Here is a 20943-nt window from a genome sequence, read left to right as displayed (position 1 = left end):
CTAGCTGCAACATGTCCAAGATTATGACATACATAACATTCAACATTATTCATAGGAGGAGTAAAAGATTTTCTTTGAGGAGTCTCTTTCCTTGATTGTTGATGGGATTGACCTTTCATCTCCTTGTTGATCATTTTAGTTTTCTCTTTAGAGTTCCTTGCCTCACCTTGTGAGCTAGATTCACCTTCAACAGATTCATGAAAACCAAGACCGGTCTTGATAGCAGGAGACCTTTGACTACTAAGAATATCATCCAAGACTTTAGAACTATCTTGAAATCGTAAAAGCTTATCCTTTTCTTCTAGTTTACCTTTCAAGATATTTACCTCAACCTGAAGCTGTTCTTCCTTTTCAAGAGATTGCTTTTTCAAATCTTCTTCATCTTTCCTTCCTTCTTCCATTTGTTCCCTTAGTTTGAGAATCTCCTTTTCTTGTTCTTCATTCAGATCCTGCTGCATTTGACGAACTCGGAAGGCACATTCTAGTTGAGATTTTAAGCTGGTGGCTTCGTTTTCTTGTATTGCAATAGCTTGGAGTAGATCTGTATTCTGCTTCTTTGATTCTTCAAGATCTCCTTTTAGTGCGAGGATTGTAGCTTCAAGATTTTCATAGTAGCTGGATCTATCTTTGAGTTTCTTGATGGTTGTGCTTCTTTCGTTGACTTCTTTTCTTAATGATGTCACTTCATGCTGCAATTTTTGACATTGGTCTTCCTTGTCCTTGAGAAGCTTTCTTACCTTGTTTCCTTCTTCTAGTTGGGCTTTTAGTTTGGTAACTTCTTCTTTGAAAACACATTCCCTTTTGTTCAATAGATCTTGTTGATCTTTAACTTTGTCTGCAAGCCTTCTAAATACTGCCTCTATTTGATACTTTTCTTGCTCACCCATAAAAGCATGTTCAGTAGTTTCACTATCACTTCCATCACTTTCACAAGGAAATATAGCAGGAACATCAGAGGATACCACATTCATACCTGATAATGATTCTGAATCTGATTCTGAATCTGAAGAACTTCTTATACGTAATCCCCAATCGACTCTCCCACTGTCATAGATCTTCTGAGATGTCTTCTTCTTATTATGAGCTTTCTTCTTAAGCTTCTTTCCCATTGTTCCACGGATCTCCTTCAAGCGATCAAGCTTCTACCAAAGGACCTGCTCTGATACCAATTGTTGGAAATAATACTGAGAGGGGGGGGGGTGAATCAGTATTATCAGATCATTAAAACTCTTTCAACGCTCAAAAAACATATACGCTACTTCAGTTAAGTGAACCCGCGTGTACACGCTGCTGTGTCTAAAACAACTAGCGTATATCCAGAAATCTTATGATTCAGTTAGCTTATCTTCAGTAAATGCATCAGAACATTATTAACCATATTAACAGTAAACAGGTGCAGTATAACAGAACAGATCATCACACAAAAGCCACACAAATGAACACAAAGATATAAGGTGGAAACCCAATGTGGGTGAAAACCACCTGCTGCAAGTCATCTCAATCTTCTTCTTAATAAGAAAATCCTTTTACAATATTTGTACTGGTGCAGTCTTATACCAGTACGGGAGCTACAACCCCCTTTGCTCTTGTACTAGCCGATCCATTTACTAGTACACAGGCTGCTACCTGCTACAATGCTCCAAAGATCTCCCTTAGCTTTTGTACTAGCTTAGATACTAGTACGTAGGTGCTTGCCTACAATCTTCTCTCCTCCAAGTACCACGTTTCATCAATTTTCAGACTGGATACATTGAAGCACAACACATAATCTGAAAGGCCACTTTTCATCCAATTTTCATTCTGGACCCATAACTATCATTGAAGCTCAAAACAATCATCAAACTCTGAATCACTGAAACCCTGTTAACAACACCGTCACCAGAACACAGAGCAGACACAGAACTCTGTAATAACCATCAGACCCATCTGCAACTTCAAATATCAAGCTTTACAATGTATACACTACTTCGATGAATCAAACCCGCGTGTATACGCGCTTTTGCCAAAGACAACCCGCGTACAGATCTAAAAATAATTTCTCATAACTTGCAGCTGTACCAGACATCAGTCATACTCATAATACTTATAGAACAATACATGCGTCAGTATGTAGATCTAGAATAAGCATCATAAAGATAGTTCATTTCAAACCATTTGATCCCGATCTCTCCTTAGATCTTGTTCTCAATCAGCCGGTGAGATCCCTCCTTAGCTCAAATCAAGCAATGCATCATCAACCCATAACCTGCATACTGGATCTCATACTTCTTCAGATATTCAAGACATTTCAGATACTCTTGCCTAATGATTTCCTTCTCCTTATATAGCCTTAGGCCTTGTTCAATACCAAGGGCAAAAACCATAGAAATCCAATACCATCAACTTCAAAACTAGGGATCAACACGTCCGTCGAGACACCAAGGTCCAAAACCATAGGCACAACTTCCAAGGAATAACCGCCATGGACCAAAGATAAGTTTTCCACATACATGCGCTTTTACTGAAGCCAACCAGCGTGTACACGCGACTTGGTATATAGCGAACCTGCGTATACGCGACTTGGTATATAGTGAACCTGCATATACGCGACTTGGTATATAGTGAACCTGCTTGTATACGCGACTTGGTATATAGTGAACCAACATGTATATATTTTTCTTCATACTTGTAGACTGATCATCAATTCCTTGCTGCTATCCTTCTGCACTATGATTTGTCATCAGTGTGATTTTCCATCAAGGACAACACTTGTCTCATAATGCCAACAGAGCGTGCCACTCTGGTGACCACGACTCAAGAAGGATGAATATGACATCGTCCATGGCTAGGTAAGGTAGCTCATTCCATTTCTTCACAGGGTCCTTGCACACCCTGATATATACATGATGGAAGTCCACCTTGAACTCCGCAAAGCTCTACAGACTGTTATAGACAATGGGCTGTAACCGCTGCTTGTGGTCAATCCCCATTCTGATGTTCATCTCCATGAACACCCATAATATCTTGTTGTCTCTGATCCTCTGTGCGTCTTTAGTTTCCCATAGTGAAGCATACATTGCTACCTCTGAAAGATCCTTCGCAATTGTTGGGAACTGGCTATCCTTAGGGAATTTCCAAGCCACCAGCACTATGGACAGCAAAAGCCATGCATAGTGAAAAGTCTTCCCCTATTCCTGTACCTCGCGGAGATTCTCCAGGAACTCCTTGCACAAGTACACCGACCAGTTAAATTGGACCCCCCTATGCACTACGCGACAAGTGCAATCCTTGGTGTCGGCACCTCATCTGCGTGGCACATCTGCATAACCTTTCCATCCAATACCTGTGTCATGACTCTGACCACAATATTGTTAATATTGGAGATTGTGTACCCCCTCTTCTTCTTCTCCAGCTTGAACTTTTTCTTCATGGCCTTTGTGATGGCCAGATTGTTACTCTTACCATGTGAAATATCTGCTGGGTCCTCCCCCTTGCAATGGAGTCGGGTAATTATATGGATTAGGTGGTCTGTGATGGGGATGGGCTCCTCCAGCCACAAACACCCATCATGCACTAGGCAGAGTAGTTTCCTGATGACAAAGATAGTCATTGGGCACGATGGTAATGTGGCACCTAGAGCAGGTTTAACAACCCTTCTTTCTCTACTCTGCACAACCACTTATGTGGCTCCAACTATATGACTCTCGCTGCTGTGTTTGTCTTTGGCTGCATTAGCTATGTAGTTTCCAAGTGTGGGAATTTCGCATGCTCCTTGAGATCCCAATATTCAAACTTAAGAGCCGGCACCCATTCTAAGTGCACTTCTTCAAAAATGATATCATCAGGGAGCAACAGAGTCTGCAGAGAGCTCTTTCTCTCATCTAGATCCTTGGGAACCCTTGCTTTCCCCTTCCGCGGAGAAACATATGCGGGCAACCTATTCAGAGGGTCTGCACCCTAGGTTTCTTCCTCCATTTCTTTGTCCTCCTCCTCTTCAACTAGGATTTCCTCAAGGTCTTCCTCCTCCTCATCAGCTTCCAAATTGATTGCCTTCCCCTTTTCTTCCATCGTAGGTTTAGTTCTCAGCGGGTTTCTACGAGACACGTGCATTGGTACCGTAGGACAGTTATCTTTCTTGGGTATTAATGTGGGCGGCGATTTAGGGATTTCTACAAATATCCTGATGCTTTATGGGGCATCTCCTATCATCATGGCCTGAACAACCTCTTCACTAGTCATCTCTCTAATATCCATGGCTTCTTCTAGCATGGTCATACTTCTGTTCCACAAATATCTCAATGATTTAGGTAGGTTCTCAAATAATGCTTTCGACTTCAAAAGATTGAACAAATCAGGGTTCATGAATCTCTAGGCGTGCAATAGATGAATGCTCAAATAACCAAGTGTTGTTTGCTGGGCAGCCCTTTGCAATTTATAGCATATTTTGAATTCAGATCTGACCGTTCCCCCCAAATTCGGTCCATTAATGCTCCCTTGGTGATAGATTTCCAAACCTAGTGCATAAAATTTCCCATAAATGCATACCGCCTGCTCCATTTGGTCTCAAACCAAGCATCACATCATGAACAATGAAAATAATGTTCACTTTCCAGCCAACCTGCATGGCAGCGCAACCACCCTTGCACTGTCGCAGACCCTGTGACACCTCGCTACTACATGCAATCCTGACATCGCGCAGCTCTCAAGCATAGTAGTTTCTAGTCCCGTGCTTCCTTTCAGCTACCTGGAGCGCTAAGACTATGCTTCCCGCAGCTAGTCAGGTGGCCGAACCACCTGTATATGGCTTCAAATGACTACCGTCGTTTCCTGGAAATAGTTCGCCATTTAACTTTACCAACTACACTGCGCCACCATCTGTGATTTCCTTAATAACGTATGGTCCCATCCCATGCAAAAAATTGAGAAACCCTTAGCGGTGGTCCCCAAGTCTATCAACATAATCAAGCTCATCCTGCTTTATCACTACGATCTTTATATCAAGAAAGTCCTTCTTTATTCCTTCCTCAAGCTTCTTGACTTCTGCTTTCAACATGGCGCTTTTCTCCCTCAAACAAACTCTTTCCCTCATGAGTTCTTGGAGCCTAAGATCACCCTGTTGGATCTCCTCATCAAGTCCCAACCATTCATCCTTGAGCTCTTCCAACAGCGTGATCCTTTCTTCCAGTGCTATATTACCCCTACGAGTGCCACTATGCATGGACTAGACATCATAGACTCCATAGGTATTACGACATCTACTCCATCAACCAAACGAAAAGGTGTCTGTCCAAGTACATGCAGGTCCTAGCCACTTTGATGTGCTTTGTATACTTTTTTCAGTGCGTTGCACACCTTGTCAAATGCTTCTACATGGATAACCTTCTGTTCTACAGTTCTTCCCACATACTTTCTGTCCAACCTTAAGAGCCAACTACACATATATCCCCCCAAGACAAGCTTATTGACCATACCTCTCAGTGTAGAGTTTATGCGCATCTGCATAGGTTGTTTTGGATATGTCAGCATCCACCTGGCTAGATGTGCACGCAGATTATCATTCCCATTGTATTTATCTATCAATCGCACTCTAGGCTTTCCAAACTGTGTGCACATCATTCTCTTGCATTTGCACTAGCCCTCAAAGCTCCCTTTGTGTGTACCCTAGCACCTTGCGGGCGTAGCGTGCAGTACCCAATTCAAATCTTGGAAGCGTTTCTTTTATGGCACTTCCCTTTCAAACTTATCTAGGAAAGTATCTAAGTCACTTAACCCATCATATATAGGCAGATCCCTCACTTCCGTCGATACGCAGCGTAGTGATTTTGTCATCATATTATAGTTCAACATAGTTACCTCGTGTAACTAGTTCTGCGGTCACTTTGTCTCATCATAAGAATTTGACATACAAGAGCTTTTGCGCTCCCAGGAGATCTGTCCGTCCGCAGTGGGATTTACCCAATCTTGCTCTCACACGATTATTTTATAGATGCAGTCCAAATGATCATCACTTTCATTGTCGTTCACCGGCTCTGTATAGCGTGACCCTTTAGTAGGGTCCAAGGGTATAACTACGCACAGAGACTTCTTCTCAAAAATAATCTTGCACTTCTTCGGATTAATCACCCCGTTCATGTCAGTGGCCAAATCAATTTCTAAGAACGCGGGGTAGGGATTGGTGTCATCAACAATCTCTATTACTTCAAAGTCTACTAGTGCACTCGCTCCCTTAATATCCACAGTCATTCCCTGTAATCGCCCCATGGGTATTATCTTTTGTTGGTTCGCCATTCGCAACTGAATAGGAGACCATTGCAGCATAGGTTTCCCCATGTGCTCCCATGTTTTCTTCGGCAGAACGTTCACATCTAATCGTCAATCTAGAATTACTTTGTCCATCTCATATTATCCAATTTGTGTGGGTAACCTCATTTCTCTTCCCGTCCTTGTCTTATGCTTTCCAATCTTCTGGACTATGCGTGGTTCTCCTGGCGCAATACCATCACATCTGTTATTGAGTTCCTACAATCCTTTTATAGCCTTACTGTCATGTAGTATCTTCATGCATGTTTCCAGGAATGTCGTAAGCATAGATGGGTCCATCTCTGGCTCTAGTCTATCTTTGCTTCCTGAAATGGAGGCATCAGCGAAGCTCTTCTTAGCTTCCATGAAGGTTTCATTAGCATGCTCCAAATCAAACTCTGCTTCTTTTTCTAGAGCTTTGCGAACCCAAGTACTACCTTCAGGCTGTTTGTCTTTGTCATCTCCCATCACGATTCGACTTCAAAGAAAAATGTTCACATTCAGATCTTCCTCGCATGGCTCAGACCTCATCATCTACAGGATCTGAGTCAAGGGAGGTGGTAGCACTCCTTTATCATGTATCCTAGCTATTAACATAGGACAATATTCCGCCTCATGATCAAAAAAGGTACGATACAGACAAGGTGCATGTGTTGGGTTCATACAATCATGGGCATAATGTCCTAGCCCTCTGCAATTGTAGCATATCAGCTGTCCGCGACCTCTTCCAAGTCCTCCTCCACCTCGGCCTCGTCTGTGCCCCTGAAATCCTGTTCATGCCATTCCTGCATTCTGGTCAAGGGGCCGTGATTCAGCCTGAACTCTGTAGGTGGGAGTTCTATCCATCATTAACTCATAGCTTCTATGTGTGCGCTCATCGTGTCCCACTAACTTACAATATTTACAAAACAATTGCTGTGAATTTTGAGTATACTTCTGTAACTAATGGTAGTTGTCCATAGCATGTTTCCCTCCTATTTGAAAATCGTGCACCACAAAGCAAGCGTTGCGCTAGGTCCTACTTGTGCTTTCGGCCTTAACGGCATCGGTCCTCCTCCCACAAGGTAATTTACGAACACCAAGCAATGGTCCTTATCATGACCCTGACCATTGTATTTTATGCACCACACCTCTTCGTGCACTTTTGGTCAGGATGTCCTATCCTGTTTCAGACTCTACATCTCAAGGCATAATTTTTTCAATTGCATGTGGATTAGTTGAACTCCCAAGTTAGGATCCTGCATCGGGGTCTCATGCAACCTCATCATGATCTATAATGCCTATGCCTGAGTCATTAAATTTTTTTGTGATAATGCACTCCTCAAATGCAGCTTTAGTGATGCTACAAACCATTACCGATGTTTTTCGTTTGTTAGATTCATATTAGCTTCACGAACCATACACTTCAACCTCTGATCCAACTCCTAAGGAGTTTCACCTACTAGCATCATGATTTATTTGAACCCTATGATGAACTTTGCTTCAAACTTCGGTATGCTAAATTCTTTTTTTAGCGCTGCTTTGATATCTGCAATCCTCGCATTTGGATTACCATTGGAGTGCTTAATATACTAGGTCAGCGCACGATCTTGCAGAGTGCTGACCAACGTCACTTTCTTTATATTATCATCTGTAACTCCCTATGCTTCCCATATGGTTCTTACCACAAACCAAAATTGGTCCAGATCTTCATTTCCCAATCCCTTGAACACACGAAACTTTATTATGCTTGCCATATTTAGTCGCGGTGGTGGCAGAGGTGGTACAGGTGAATATGGATGTGAAGGCGGTGAAGCTGGTGGCGGTGTGGGTGTGGGTGGTATGTGCGGAATCCTTTGCCTTATCAAATGGATCGCACTTCATGGTGAAACCTCCGCGAGCTCTTCCTTGTCCCATCATGGAGATGAAATCAAAGGGCTATTCTTTGGTTCCTCACTTCCTCTGTTTCTATAGGTTTCTCTGCTTCCCGTAGCTTCAAACATCAAGGTAATTACATAACCCTCTTTTCACACAATAGCATTTTAACCCAAGCATTTAGAGACTTTACTTACTTACCTCGCGGTCCTTTCATAAAGCATCGTTCTGCCTTACTATAGCTAACTTAAGTGTCTACCACAAACTCAGTAATGAATCCTCCTATAATCCGATTGAGCGAGTGATCAATAATGCACATGATCTGATCCTCTGATGCTTTCAATCTACACACCAATTTTGGGGTCCACACAATAGGACCATTGAGCTTCCACCTTTCTTGGCTATCAACTAGCTTCACAATCCACTCGTATAGCTTAGTAGGGAAAGATGCGAAAAAGATCTCGTTGATTTCTGTGTATAGGTAGTAGTCTAACCACTCTTATTTTGTTAGTCGCAGATTCCTATTCTCCTATGCCGCGAACTCATGAATCCTCCTGTCCAACCAACCTTCAATTTCCTTCTTAGTTGGATTCCAATGATACAACATCAGACATCTCTATGCAAGTTCTGGTCCCGGCACTAGAACCATTTGTTGGCTTAAGGGGGCTTGACCCAGGTTCAAAGTTAATTAGTGAAACAAATCCCTACACTACTAGCCCTTTCAGCATTAGCCTGCAGTGCACAGACTGAAGTCTCACCTGAAGCAGTATGGGGGGATGCTGGAACCAAGTTTCTGCACCCTAGAGATGTCTGAGGGGTCGATTTAGTTCAATTGTTCCTACCTTCATGTAGGTCACTTCATTCACTATCCTGACCTACGATACCTTCGTGATCTGTTATAACAGCCTTTTCATAGCCCTCAGTAGGGGCTGAGGTTCTTTCACACTGCTATGGCAGCGATCTGCGTTATTTCCCCAAATTACGCTATGTATCTTACTTATCTTCTTACAGATGTTAGTTAACTTCGTGTAAACATATAATTTTTCTCATATTTACTTAATCAACACAATCATATATGTTCATGCACCATATAAACAGTGAAAATGCAATTCATACCCAATATACTCAAAGCATAAAAAAAGAAATAGATACACAGAATTGATGCAAAATTTCTCTTTATTAATGCTTCAATGGTTACAGACTCAACTCGCCTTACGCACTCAACTGCAGGGGTCCGCACACTCAGCTGTGGACTACTAGCCCTCTGCGCACTTAGCTGCAGAGCCTTCTCCTACTCTACGACCCAAAGGCTCGACTCTACACTCAGATCTTCTACTATCCTTCTATTACATCATTAAATCCTATTGACTGATTTACAACTTAGAGCCTTGTTCTATTTATACAATCCCATGGTCCGCAGACCATGGGTAGATCTCTAAAGCCAACATTACATGACAAAGCTAAGGGTAGACAACCCTATGACTCATTTACAACTTTGCACTCTGCACCCACAAAATGCAGAGTATTTACTTCGGATTTACACTTTTCAGCCAAAATCTAGGCTTTAAGCCCCAAAATTCCCCTGGCGGATCCCACGCCCAACAAAAATTCAGAAAAAAAAAATAAAGAAATAAATAAAAATAATAAATAAATAAAAATAAAATAAAATTTAGTACTTACCTTAAACCCTTAGGGTTTAACTGCCTCTACCACTTCACCATTAGGGTTTTTCATTTTAGGCATTTTAGATTTAATTGATTTGTGTACTTACTATATATATGGCATTTGACATGTAAATTAGGGGGATCAATTATTGAAATAGATCCAAAACCTGTCGATCCTGTCCATTTTTTTAAATGACGTATGTTTCATGGTGCACCCTTTGTAAGATAACACACCATTACACCCTTTGTAATAGAACTCACCAATGTAATATAGCCCTGTCGACTTGTTATGTCTATTTATCAATCCTCCCAGTGTAATATAACACACCGACACACTTCTGCCAAATAACACTGTTAAGTCACTTTAGTTCTTTTATCATTACAAATCACAACATCATAATTTAAAATATTTTTAAAAATTACTTTTCACTATTGGTGTTGAATATTCAAATTCTCGGTGCATTTAGTAGATTAAATGCACCAGGGTGTTTATTCAAATAAGCGCACCAGTTACAGGGGCAAATTTTGCCTAAAAATTATTTGAGTTATGTATAAATATATTTAATGGCTTCTGTATTGAATGGCACACGTTGTATATTGATAAAAAATAGTTGAGAAGCTATCAAGTAACAAAAATCTTGATGGACACAATGATATCACATCCAAAAACGTAGAGAAGCCAAGTTCTTTGTAATTTCTTTACAAAATTAATATGTTTGAACTATATGTAAGTTTAACTAATATGTATTTTTTAGGGTGTGTAATTCATATCCACAAAATGAATAAGGTCCATAAGGTTATTTCTAATCTAAGTGTAGAAGAGCATAGAAGGTTGATTGAAAAAATGTAGAAGGATGAATTAGGTGAATGAAAAATTACTATTCAATATGAGTTTTTTTTTTTTTTTAGGTTTCATTAATAATATGCTTAAGGATATTAGATAATTTGTTTCAAACAATATATTAATTCATATATTTTTAATTTTCTATAGTGAGCAACAACGAATGAAAATATCAATGTCGTTCTAAGAGAATAAAAGGTATAGAACATGTAAATGACAATGAATTGGTCCTTGGCTCATCTAGAGTCACAATGGAGGTTAATAAAAGGGGATTTTTTTTTTTTCAAAACTATGACGGATATAGTGGAATGCACATATAGATGTAGTTTCCACTTACAATACAAAAATTAACCTAATGATTCCAAGAACCAAATTATATCTAAACTACGAGAAGCATTTCTATAGCAATGGCCAATGAGACCAGTCAAACTTGTAATAGAAAAAACATACAACAACAAGAAAGAATAATTCAAAAGGTAATATTCCTAGATAAAATTATTTTCTAGAATTATATATATATTATATATATATATATATATATATATATATATATATATATATATATATATATACAAACCATTGATTCGTTAATATCAATTTTTTTATATTCAGTTTTCATATATGAATATAAAAATAATTTCTTACATTTTCAGGAAGATTATGAAAATCCCAAAGGATCAATGAGCTTATGTGCAAAACATGCCGGTAGGAATGTCCACAGATTTGTACAAGGAGATGTTCAAAGAAATGGACATAATTGCATCACAAGAGGAGCCATATTAATAACAATTTGCTTCAAATGTATGTAATCATGATTGATTTTGTACATATAAAGAAATAATTTAACATTAAATAGTAATTTTCAAGTATTTTCTCTCAAAAAAGAAAACAAAATGGAACTCATTAAGCACATAATAGGACGATAGTGAAGAAAAGGGTCTATATCAAAGTTTGTGAGTAATTGTTAATATTTCCTTATAAAAACCTAATGTTTTATTTTTGTATACTTTAAGTTGTTTTATGACAATGATCCTTGAATGTCTTCAAATAGGTGCTAACATACAAAGAAGAGCCATCAAAAGAATTGATTGTCATTGGGTTAAATATGGGTCGTTAGTATAAGTTTGCATATCAAAAATTAATTGTCAAATTTGTAAGTATATATGTTGTTTTAATTATTTTAGTCTATAATTAATAGAAAAAAAATCCTTCATATTAAATCTATGATTTATAATAGGGTATAAAAATTGTAGGAAATAAAGTATGGAACTACATCAAGAAAAGAGTTGTTGCAACAAGACACGAGACTTTGTTTTGAAACCATGTCTACAAATCACGAGCCATTTCTTGCTATGGCACATTTCTATTCGATTTACATTGATTTATATTATTTATTTCAATTTTCATTATTATCACTAATGTAGATAAAGTCATTACAAATTATTTTTATGTTTGCAGATGGAACAAGATTAATAAGATGGAAATAATTGATGCAATTAAAGAAAGATTCTTCCAAATAACCCAAGTCATAGAAGTAGCTCAAGCACTGACAGTAGTTCCAATGAAGAATGATGATATGTTTGGATATCAATGCAAGTTGTTTTATTTTATGAAATGTTTGTCTGTGAAAATAATACATTTTGTTTAATGTAATGGAAATAATGTCCCAATTGAAAGACAAGGGGCTACTAATAACAATCCAATTTTGTATGAAAAAGAGCCTCTTATTGATATATAATAAAATATATTTTATTTTATTCTATTTTGTTATTCAATGTCAATGTGAAATGTTGCACCACCGTTTAAATATATGGATGATTAATTATTATAATGAAGGGATGTGAAATCTGATAATATAACAAATTAATCAAAACATCATATACATATTCACTAATCAAATTTTAATTTATATGAATATTGTTATAAGATATATGTCGATTTTTCGATGAACAAAATATTTGAAATATCACAATAATTGCACTGTCATAGGTCAATGTTTGTGTAAAAAAGAAAATATCATAAAAAATTGGTGCGTCTATAACAAAAACACACACCGGTGCGTTATGTTATGTAAACGCATCATTTTGACATATTTTTTGCATGACCGATGCCTTTTCTGATAACAACAACATCGGGGCATTTAACTCTTCAAGCATTGGTATTGTTTTCAATTAATGCCTTGGTGCATTGTAATTCTTAAAGCACCAGTTTTTTCATATAACTAATGCACCAATTCTACACAATCATTTATTTCTAGCCCCAGTGAATTATTATAATTGACAACATTAGTTATTTTATATTAGTAGCACACCCATGATTTTATAAAATTCATACACATCGACGTTACAAGCTAAATAAAAGCACTAGGTCTGCAATATTTTTTTCTTTCCTTGGCAACATTCTTGGAAAGAACATCCTCCGGTGTTTTTTAAGATATATGCATCAGGGAAGTATACATTTTAGCCACCAATGTGCCTTTAATTCAATGCCTTAGTGCTTTTAGTTATGTATGCAACACTGGTGCTTTTATCTATTTAGTGTATTAGTGTTATTTTTCTATGAAGTGCACCACTGAAACCTTTGGCTGCCGAGATTTTTTCAGTTGTGATGAAGTTCTATTATAATCTCTCCTATGATTTGCTTGAAACTTTTTGCCAAGTTAATAACACTAAAAACCTCTGTTATAACCTCTGCTAGAAGGTATTTTCCTTCAAGTGAGTAATCCATTTAAGGGTTAAATGTAATAAACTTTTATTTTAGTAGAAACGGATTAACTGAGAGGTAGGAGGTCTCATTACAAGCTGAGCGACTATGATCATGGGTCATAGACATTACCACTTCTGGTCACCAAGAAACGGTAATGGATTTTGGCTATAAGGTTGAAAGGCAAGGGGCCTCATCATCAACTAGTTTGCTCACTTTTGTTAGTTCTTGTGAATGGAACTATCATTATCTAGTTACCAAGTTAGTACAACAACATTCAGTTAATTGCGAAGAAAACTCTTAAATAAAGTAAATATTTTTAATGGCTTTGAATCTATATCTAATAGGTGGGATACCCACACATCATTTAGTTAAAAGTATCCCTATTGAGGTTGTGGACACCTGTTTCCAATAATGCCTCTACTAGTGGTATTAAAGTTATGGTTATGCCAACTTTCACAATTTGTTGATTATCTTTTTCAATTTGTTATCTTCAAAGATTCTCCTGGAAAATTTAGAGGGTTTTTTTTTCAATTTTCAGATACTGTTAATTCTTTCTAATGAAGATATTGATGGATGCTTATATTATTTTGTTGGCTAAATTTAAACAGACTAATTTTAAGTGTATTGTACATGTCTACATTATGTCTGACTTTTATACATTTCAGTTTAAGATTTTAGGTAGAGAAAACTAGTTCGACCGTGGAGGTCGCTAATTGTTGGTAGGCCAACCTACTTTCTTTTATTTTGAAAAAATAAAGGGCCCCTCCTAGAATTTTTTACTAATTTTTTTTTATTTTGATTTGATTGGAATGGTATTGTTTTCATTTCTGCATCCTTTCTTCTATTCATCATTTTTATTTCTATGGAAAATTCAACATTTGCTCATGATTGGTGTTTCATTGTATGGCATATTCAGTCATCGATGATGTAAGGATTATTTTCTCTGATTGTTATGATTATTTCTAATCTGTCATCACTCCTAATAACAATAAAATGTTTTTGTTAAAGGGACACTATAGAATCAAATATTATGTCGCAATCGCAGTTGAGTTTATAATACTAATAGGGTAGTTTTCATAAACTACCATTATGATTCTTCTGTTAATCCTTTTGTTGCAATGTAATAACATGTGAAGTTCAAATGTTTTGATGGTGAAATAAATGGTAATAATCTAAGGTATACATACTATATCTTATAAACCAGTAGCGTCATATGCTTTCAAAACATCTTATTCATATTAAAATGTTCGATTATATTATGATCACCTTTGATATGTATTGATATAGCGATTCATTAATCCTGAATTAAATTCTTAAACCTTATGGATTTTCATTGATCTATTTCACTTAGAACTTTAGATTTTCTCACCTATGATAAACAATGGTTTTTAGGACAATGTGGATCATGTTATGTGGATTACACATCAGCTGAATTAGATTCCCAATCCTATGTGTCAAATTATTGTGCAACCAAATATTATACAAAATGTTATTATACAATGATCATTCATTTCCCATAACTCAATGCTAATATGTCTCTAACTCGAGCCAATACTCAAAAGTTGTTAAATTTATTACTCGCCTTTCTTGAGAGGGTTCGCTAAACAACACTCTTTCGTCTACTTCTCATTATGTCCCTAAAGCTCTGAAACCTATGGTTTTGATGTTTGGTCTATTATGTTTTGTTGAAACCTATTTTGGTGAGGTCATTATCCCTTTCTCCCAAATATGTTGACTATAGTACGAAGGAAGATCAACAGGGAATAAAATATTGGGGCCAATGACAAATGTCTACCCCTATTCCTCCAAGTTGGTTGTTGGGAATTTTTATAGTTGTTTCAGGGACATAGTAAAACTGTTGTTACAACCTGTGTTTCCTCTTTTAATGGGAATAAAGCTTATGTGAAGCATCAACCAGACACCTTCCTCTTGAAGGAAAATGCTAGTTTAAGAATGTCACAGTTTGAAATGTTCCATGGAGTAAGCTCCTCAACAACAAGGACTATGAGTACCAACTCAAAGGTATTCATATCTCGTCTTTAAATATGAAATGGAAAAATTTGGCGCACTTAATTCATAGGTATATAACCTGTGAAGGGTGATATATCTTATTGTTTATATATCATATTAGGATTTTGTTGGTTTTCCTAGGCCAAAAGATAAACTTTACTTATTATTTGATGAAGAGTTTAACCAAAATGTCATGGGCCTATCAATCTGATTACAGGAACCCTGAAAGGCCCTTGTTCCATCATAGTTTAATTTTCATACTAGTCAAACATCATTTGTCTCAATTGGGTGATAATTGGGATTCCTTTCTTTCTCATAAGAGTTATGATAAGCCTCTTTCATTTACCTTCGTTTAATGTTCTACTACAATGGCCCCTAACCCCTCTCTTATCAGTTCAACTCCATGTCTTGCTGATGATTTCCAATAAGACATGTGTAACCTCCATTCATGTTACCAAAATTGTGGGAAAAGAATATGATTTGAAACCCTCCATAGACTCTCCTTAGCCCGAGCAAAAGTCTACCCAATCTTTTCCAGAATAGGGAATTGGTCAAACAAAGGAAACTAAATAGGACATGGTTAAGGAAAAGCAACTTCAATGGTGAATTGCTCAAACCATAAGAACTAGGCACAAAAAACCCCTTGACTAATTTGGAAATTAATCTCTATTTATCACCAAAAGATAATAAGCCCCAATCTCATGGAGCTCTACTTTAACATGGTGAGATGACCTATTATGATGATTCTTCCTCGGGTACTATGAATTTAAATGAACTTATTGCCAATATGTATGGACAACAATAATACATGGTTACTATTACTCATTTGGAATATCAAATCAAATCAATGAATCTATGAGAATAATTAGTTTAGGGCCTCATTCCAAGAGAAGGATAATTCTAAAGAACATAAGTCACCTAGTGTTGAGGGTAAACCCCAATCAAAGGACACTCACATCGTGATTAAATATCTTAATATAAAAGTCATTATTTCCTCATAATTAGAAGGATCATATGTATATAAATAATGAATTTATTTTTATCTATACGTTTGAAGTGTTTCACGTATGCTTCGCTTTAACTTTTTCTCCGTTTTTGAATAAAATGCCGATATAGAATTCATGATTATTTGGAAACCTCATTTTCATATTATTTTGAGATTGTTTAATTTTAGTTTATCTCTATGATAGGTCCTCCACATATGAAATATAGTTGTCTTGAACTTCATGACCTGAGATACTCTCGATCACCATGTGCCTATTCTTAGCTACGTAGGGAAAATTTGTCTACCACAAGTTTCCTTTGAAGATTTGTCAATTAGCCGGGAGATCTAGAAAGGAACAATTTTATTTTATTTTTGTAATTGATCATTAAAGATAATTTTCATGTTATTTTTATGTCAAAAGGTTGAAGGCCTATATATATATACCCCTGATTTTGATGAAAAAGAGGGGGAAGTTTGGACAAGGAAACATTAGCTAAATTGTAAGTGTGGAATATTGTTTATACAAGTTTATCAACTTGATTGCATTCACTTTGGTTCTTTATCTTTTATGTTCCATGGTCTTGATAATATCTTCTTAATTATCCTGTTATTAATTTTCAAGAGGTAGAGGATAAATGTCACTTGTTTGATGATTTTATTCCATAAGAAAATGACTAATCATTTTGCATTCCTTTGTTGATAAAGCATTATTTTGATTTTGATTTTCTTGATCTAATCGATATTCTTCTTCAGTGTCTCATGTCCTATGAAGAAGTATCGATATAAACATCTATTTTATGTGAATTCTTATGAACATAATACAAATATTTAATTTTACTCGAAATGTCAATCTTTATTTACAAATTGAGCTAATGTTTTACCTGTAAATGATTTTCTCATTTACATCATTTATTTAGTTGTTATTTTATTGATTTTTTATGTAAATCAATGATTAAAGTAAATATTTTCTAAAGAGATCATTTACAGTTATCCCTTTCTATTTGTCTCACCCAAGCAGTAGTTATTAATATATATTAACTAGTCTTTTCATTTGTTCGTAATGTAAAATTGGAAGTTAAACATAATTGATTTGTGTTTTTCTATGAGAATAACAAATTTGTAATTAACAATTATATTTTATTTCATTGTTTACATTAAGAATTAGTTTTGAATTAATTTGTAGTTCCATATAGAAATAGAGTTTGGTTTTATTTCATAAATACATTTTGGAAAGATTATCAATAGTGCATCTTTCTTTTGAGCTAGTTACATTAGGTTTTGGACTATTTTACTTGTTGTAATATAAATCTTGTACATAATGTATTATAGTTTGATTCTCGTATTATAACATTCATTTACTTATTTTATAGTAGAATTATATAGCATAATTTTTGTATTATATTTATAGCTTAAATTATAATTTCTAAATGAAACAGACAAATTAGAATTACTTAAAATATCATAGTTCATTAACTGTGAAACATTCAACCTTTTTCTTTCATAATCATATCAATTTTATGTTGTTTGATTTTCCTCTATGAATTTGTATAACTAACCTAATAATTTACCTATAGTTTATTTTAATGTTGATTTAGTGTAGAATTATTTTTAAATTAATATAGGATAGCTATAGTTTAGATTAGGATTAGATTTTCACTAGATTCACTTCTTCGAAAGAGAAAAGGACCCAAGGAAAATGAATCCTATAAACCCTTCGAGGGTATCCATACCAAACAACTTAGGTTATTAAAGACCTCGGTCTGGGCTACTCATCCCCTGTTAAATTAGGTGTACAAGACTTGCATCCACCATATTCAACCTAAATATGAAATGAAATATGGGGTTGGGTATTAAACCTATATGCAAAACAAACTAAAACGAGGGTGGGCTACTAAACACAAGAATTTTCTACACACTTTAAAATACCATAGCAAATAAATGAAACATTTTATGTATACTATACCGTTGGCCCCCTCTCAAAGAAAGTTCTATGATAATACTCATGGAACCTATCTTTTGTTGACCCCAAAATCATCTAGATCCCATGAATTAGCGTAATATCCTCCTTAGAGAGAGATTATTTCTCGGTGTTGACTTCCCCATTTTGCTTATTAATTAGTCTATGCTTTAAAATAATATACATTATAAAAATTGGTCCTTTTCAATAATTAATAAATATAGGTTTTAAATGAATCTGATTTAATTTAATATTTTTAAATATTGCAAGGTACATATTTTTTATTACAAATTTGTAATTTAATAATAAATTATATTAATTTTTGATCATTTTTATTTCATAATTAGTTTTAAAATATATTATAACATAAATTCTCTTCTATACCATATTATGTTATATTTGATATTTTTGGGTTATGTTATATTCTTTCCATGACTAGCCCACGTAGTTAATCGGGGGGTTAGAAGGGGGGCAGAGCCCCCCCTTCATTGCGCCGAATGCATAGCAGGGGGAGTCACAGGGGGTTTTAGGGGTGCAAGTAACCCCACTCTATGGGTCCAGGGTAGCGCCTCAGGAAATTTTGATTTTAGACCCTATATTAGGTTGGGCAGACCTACTTATGGTTTTGTGCATGTTTTTCGCACATGGTTTTGGACGTGATGGTTTTGGGGCCATGGTTTTGGACGCGATGGTTTTTGGTCCATGGTATTGGATGCTTCGGCATGTATAAATATGTATTGTGACATTGTAAGGAAAATAATGAAAAATGAAGCTGGTAGTCCCAGTTTTAGGATCCAGGGGAAAATCTCTGTGTATATCTGTTTTATGTGTTATGCTCTCACATTGTTTTTTTTTTGTGTTCTAGAATTCGTACGCGGGTAATTTCTATATGGGGTTAAAACCTGGATTTGGTATCAGAGGTGTTTTGGCTTTAAGGGGACACCTTTACTGCTGAGGGGTTTCACTCAGGCCTGTGGTAGACCCTATTCAGTGGGAGATCTGCGGGATCGATTCTGGTGGTGAAAGAAGATGGCGAGCAGTGGAAAGATAGAGATCGAGAAATTTAATGGTCAGATTTTTCAGTTATGGAAACTCAAGCTGGAGGATTTGTTTGTGGATGAAGATCATTGGATAACATTATATATAGGTACTAAAGCAACGGGAGTGTACAATGAAGAATGGAAGAAGTTAGATCAAAAGGCAAAGAGCACAATACGATTGTGTGTCTCAGATTCAGTATTGTTGAATGTATCAAGGGAAGCTATGGTGAGGGCTTTGTGGGACAATTTAGGGACTTTATACCAATCTATGTCTCTGGTGAATAAACTATTCCTATGGAAAAAGTTGTATAACCTGAGGATGAAAGATGGAGAGTCGGTGACAGAGCATCTGAACGCATTTAATACTGTGGTAAGTCAATTATCATTTGTTGATATTAAAATTTTTAGATGAAGATAAGTGCATCATTTTGTTGTGTTCTTTACCAAATTCGTGGGATGGTCTGGTTATTGCAATAGGTAGCAATGCAACTACCTTGTAGTTTGATGAAATAGTCTCACCCTTGCTGACAGAGGAAATGAGACAGAAAAATATGGAGAGCCAGAATGGTGATACCTTGTTTGTACGAGGATGGTACCAAAACAGAAACAAAAATAAGTCATCGACTGGGAGGTCTAAATCTAGAGGGAGATCTAAATCTCCAGGAAAACCTATAAAGGTGGTGTGCTAGAAATGTAGAAAGAAAGGGCGCTACAAAAGGGACTGTAAATCTAAAGCTCCTGATAACGGAAAGGGATCTGATAATTCTCCTTCTGCAAAGGTGAAAACAACCTCAAATGAAGGTTGGGGTGTGTACTTGGCTTCTTCAAGTACACATGTAGATCACGAGGCATGGTTGATTGACTCAGGTGCATCCTATCACTTCACTCCCCATAGAGAGGGGTTCTGCAAGTATGAGAAATATGATGGTGATGATGTCTTGTTGGGGGATGATAGGAAGGATAGAATCATTGTTCGTGGGAAAGTAAAGTTGAAGTTGCAATGTGGAAGGGTTAGAACACTTTCAGGTGTTTTGCATATTCTTGCATTAGCCAGAAATATGATTTATATAAGCAAGTTGGATGATGCAGGTGTAAAAATAGTGTTCGAGAAGGATACCTACAAGATGGTTCGGGGAGCACTGGTATTGATGCGGGGAGTTTAGATTGGAACTCTGTGCAAGCTGCAAGGTAGCACTATTGCTGATGGGTGCAATAGCTCTGTGGTTCTTAAAAGTGGAGAAAAAAATCTAGTGATCTCTAGGGAGAAGACGGTGCTGTGGCATCAAAGGCTTAGACACATTTGAGAGAAGGCCCTTCAAATACTTCAAGGTAAATGTATGGTAGAAGGTATGAGTAATAGCCCTCTGGATTTTGATTTTTGTGAAAATTGTGTATATGGGAAGAAGAATCGGGTCAGTTTCCCCTCTGGTGGTAGGAGGGTGAAACAGATATTAGAACTTGTGCAGAGTGATGTGTTTGGACCTGTGAAGGTTCCATCACTGGGTAAGTCTGTGTACTATGTATCATTTATAGATGACTTCTCAAGGAATACATGGATATATTCCCTTAAGAAGAAATCTGAAGTCTTTGACAGGTTTAAAGAATTT

This window comes from Pinus tabuliformis, chromosome 6 (assembly GCF_031772625.1).
Source record: "Pinus tabuliformis cultivar Carrire ecotype Pingquan chromosome 6, CPIR1, whole genome shotgun sequence".
Lineage (NCBI taxonomy): Eukaryota > Viridiplantae > Streptophyta > Pinopsida > Pinales > Pinaceae > Pinus > Pinus tabuliformis.
Note: the sequence above shows the minus strand (reverse complement) of the source record.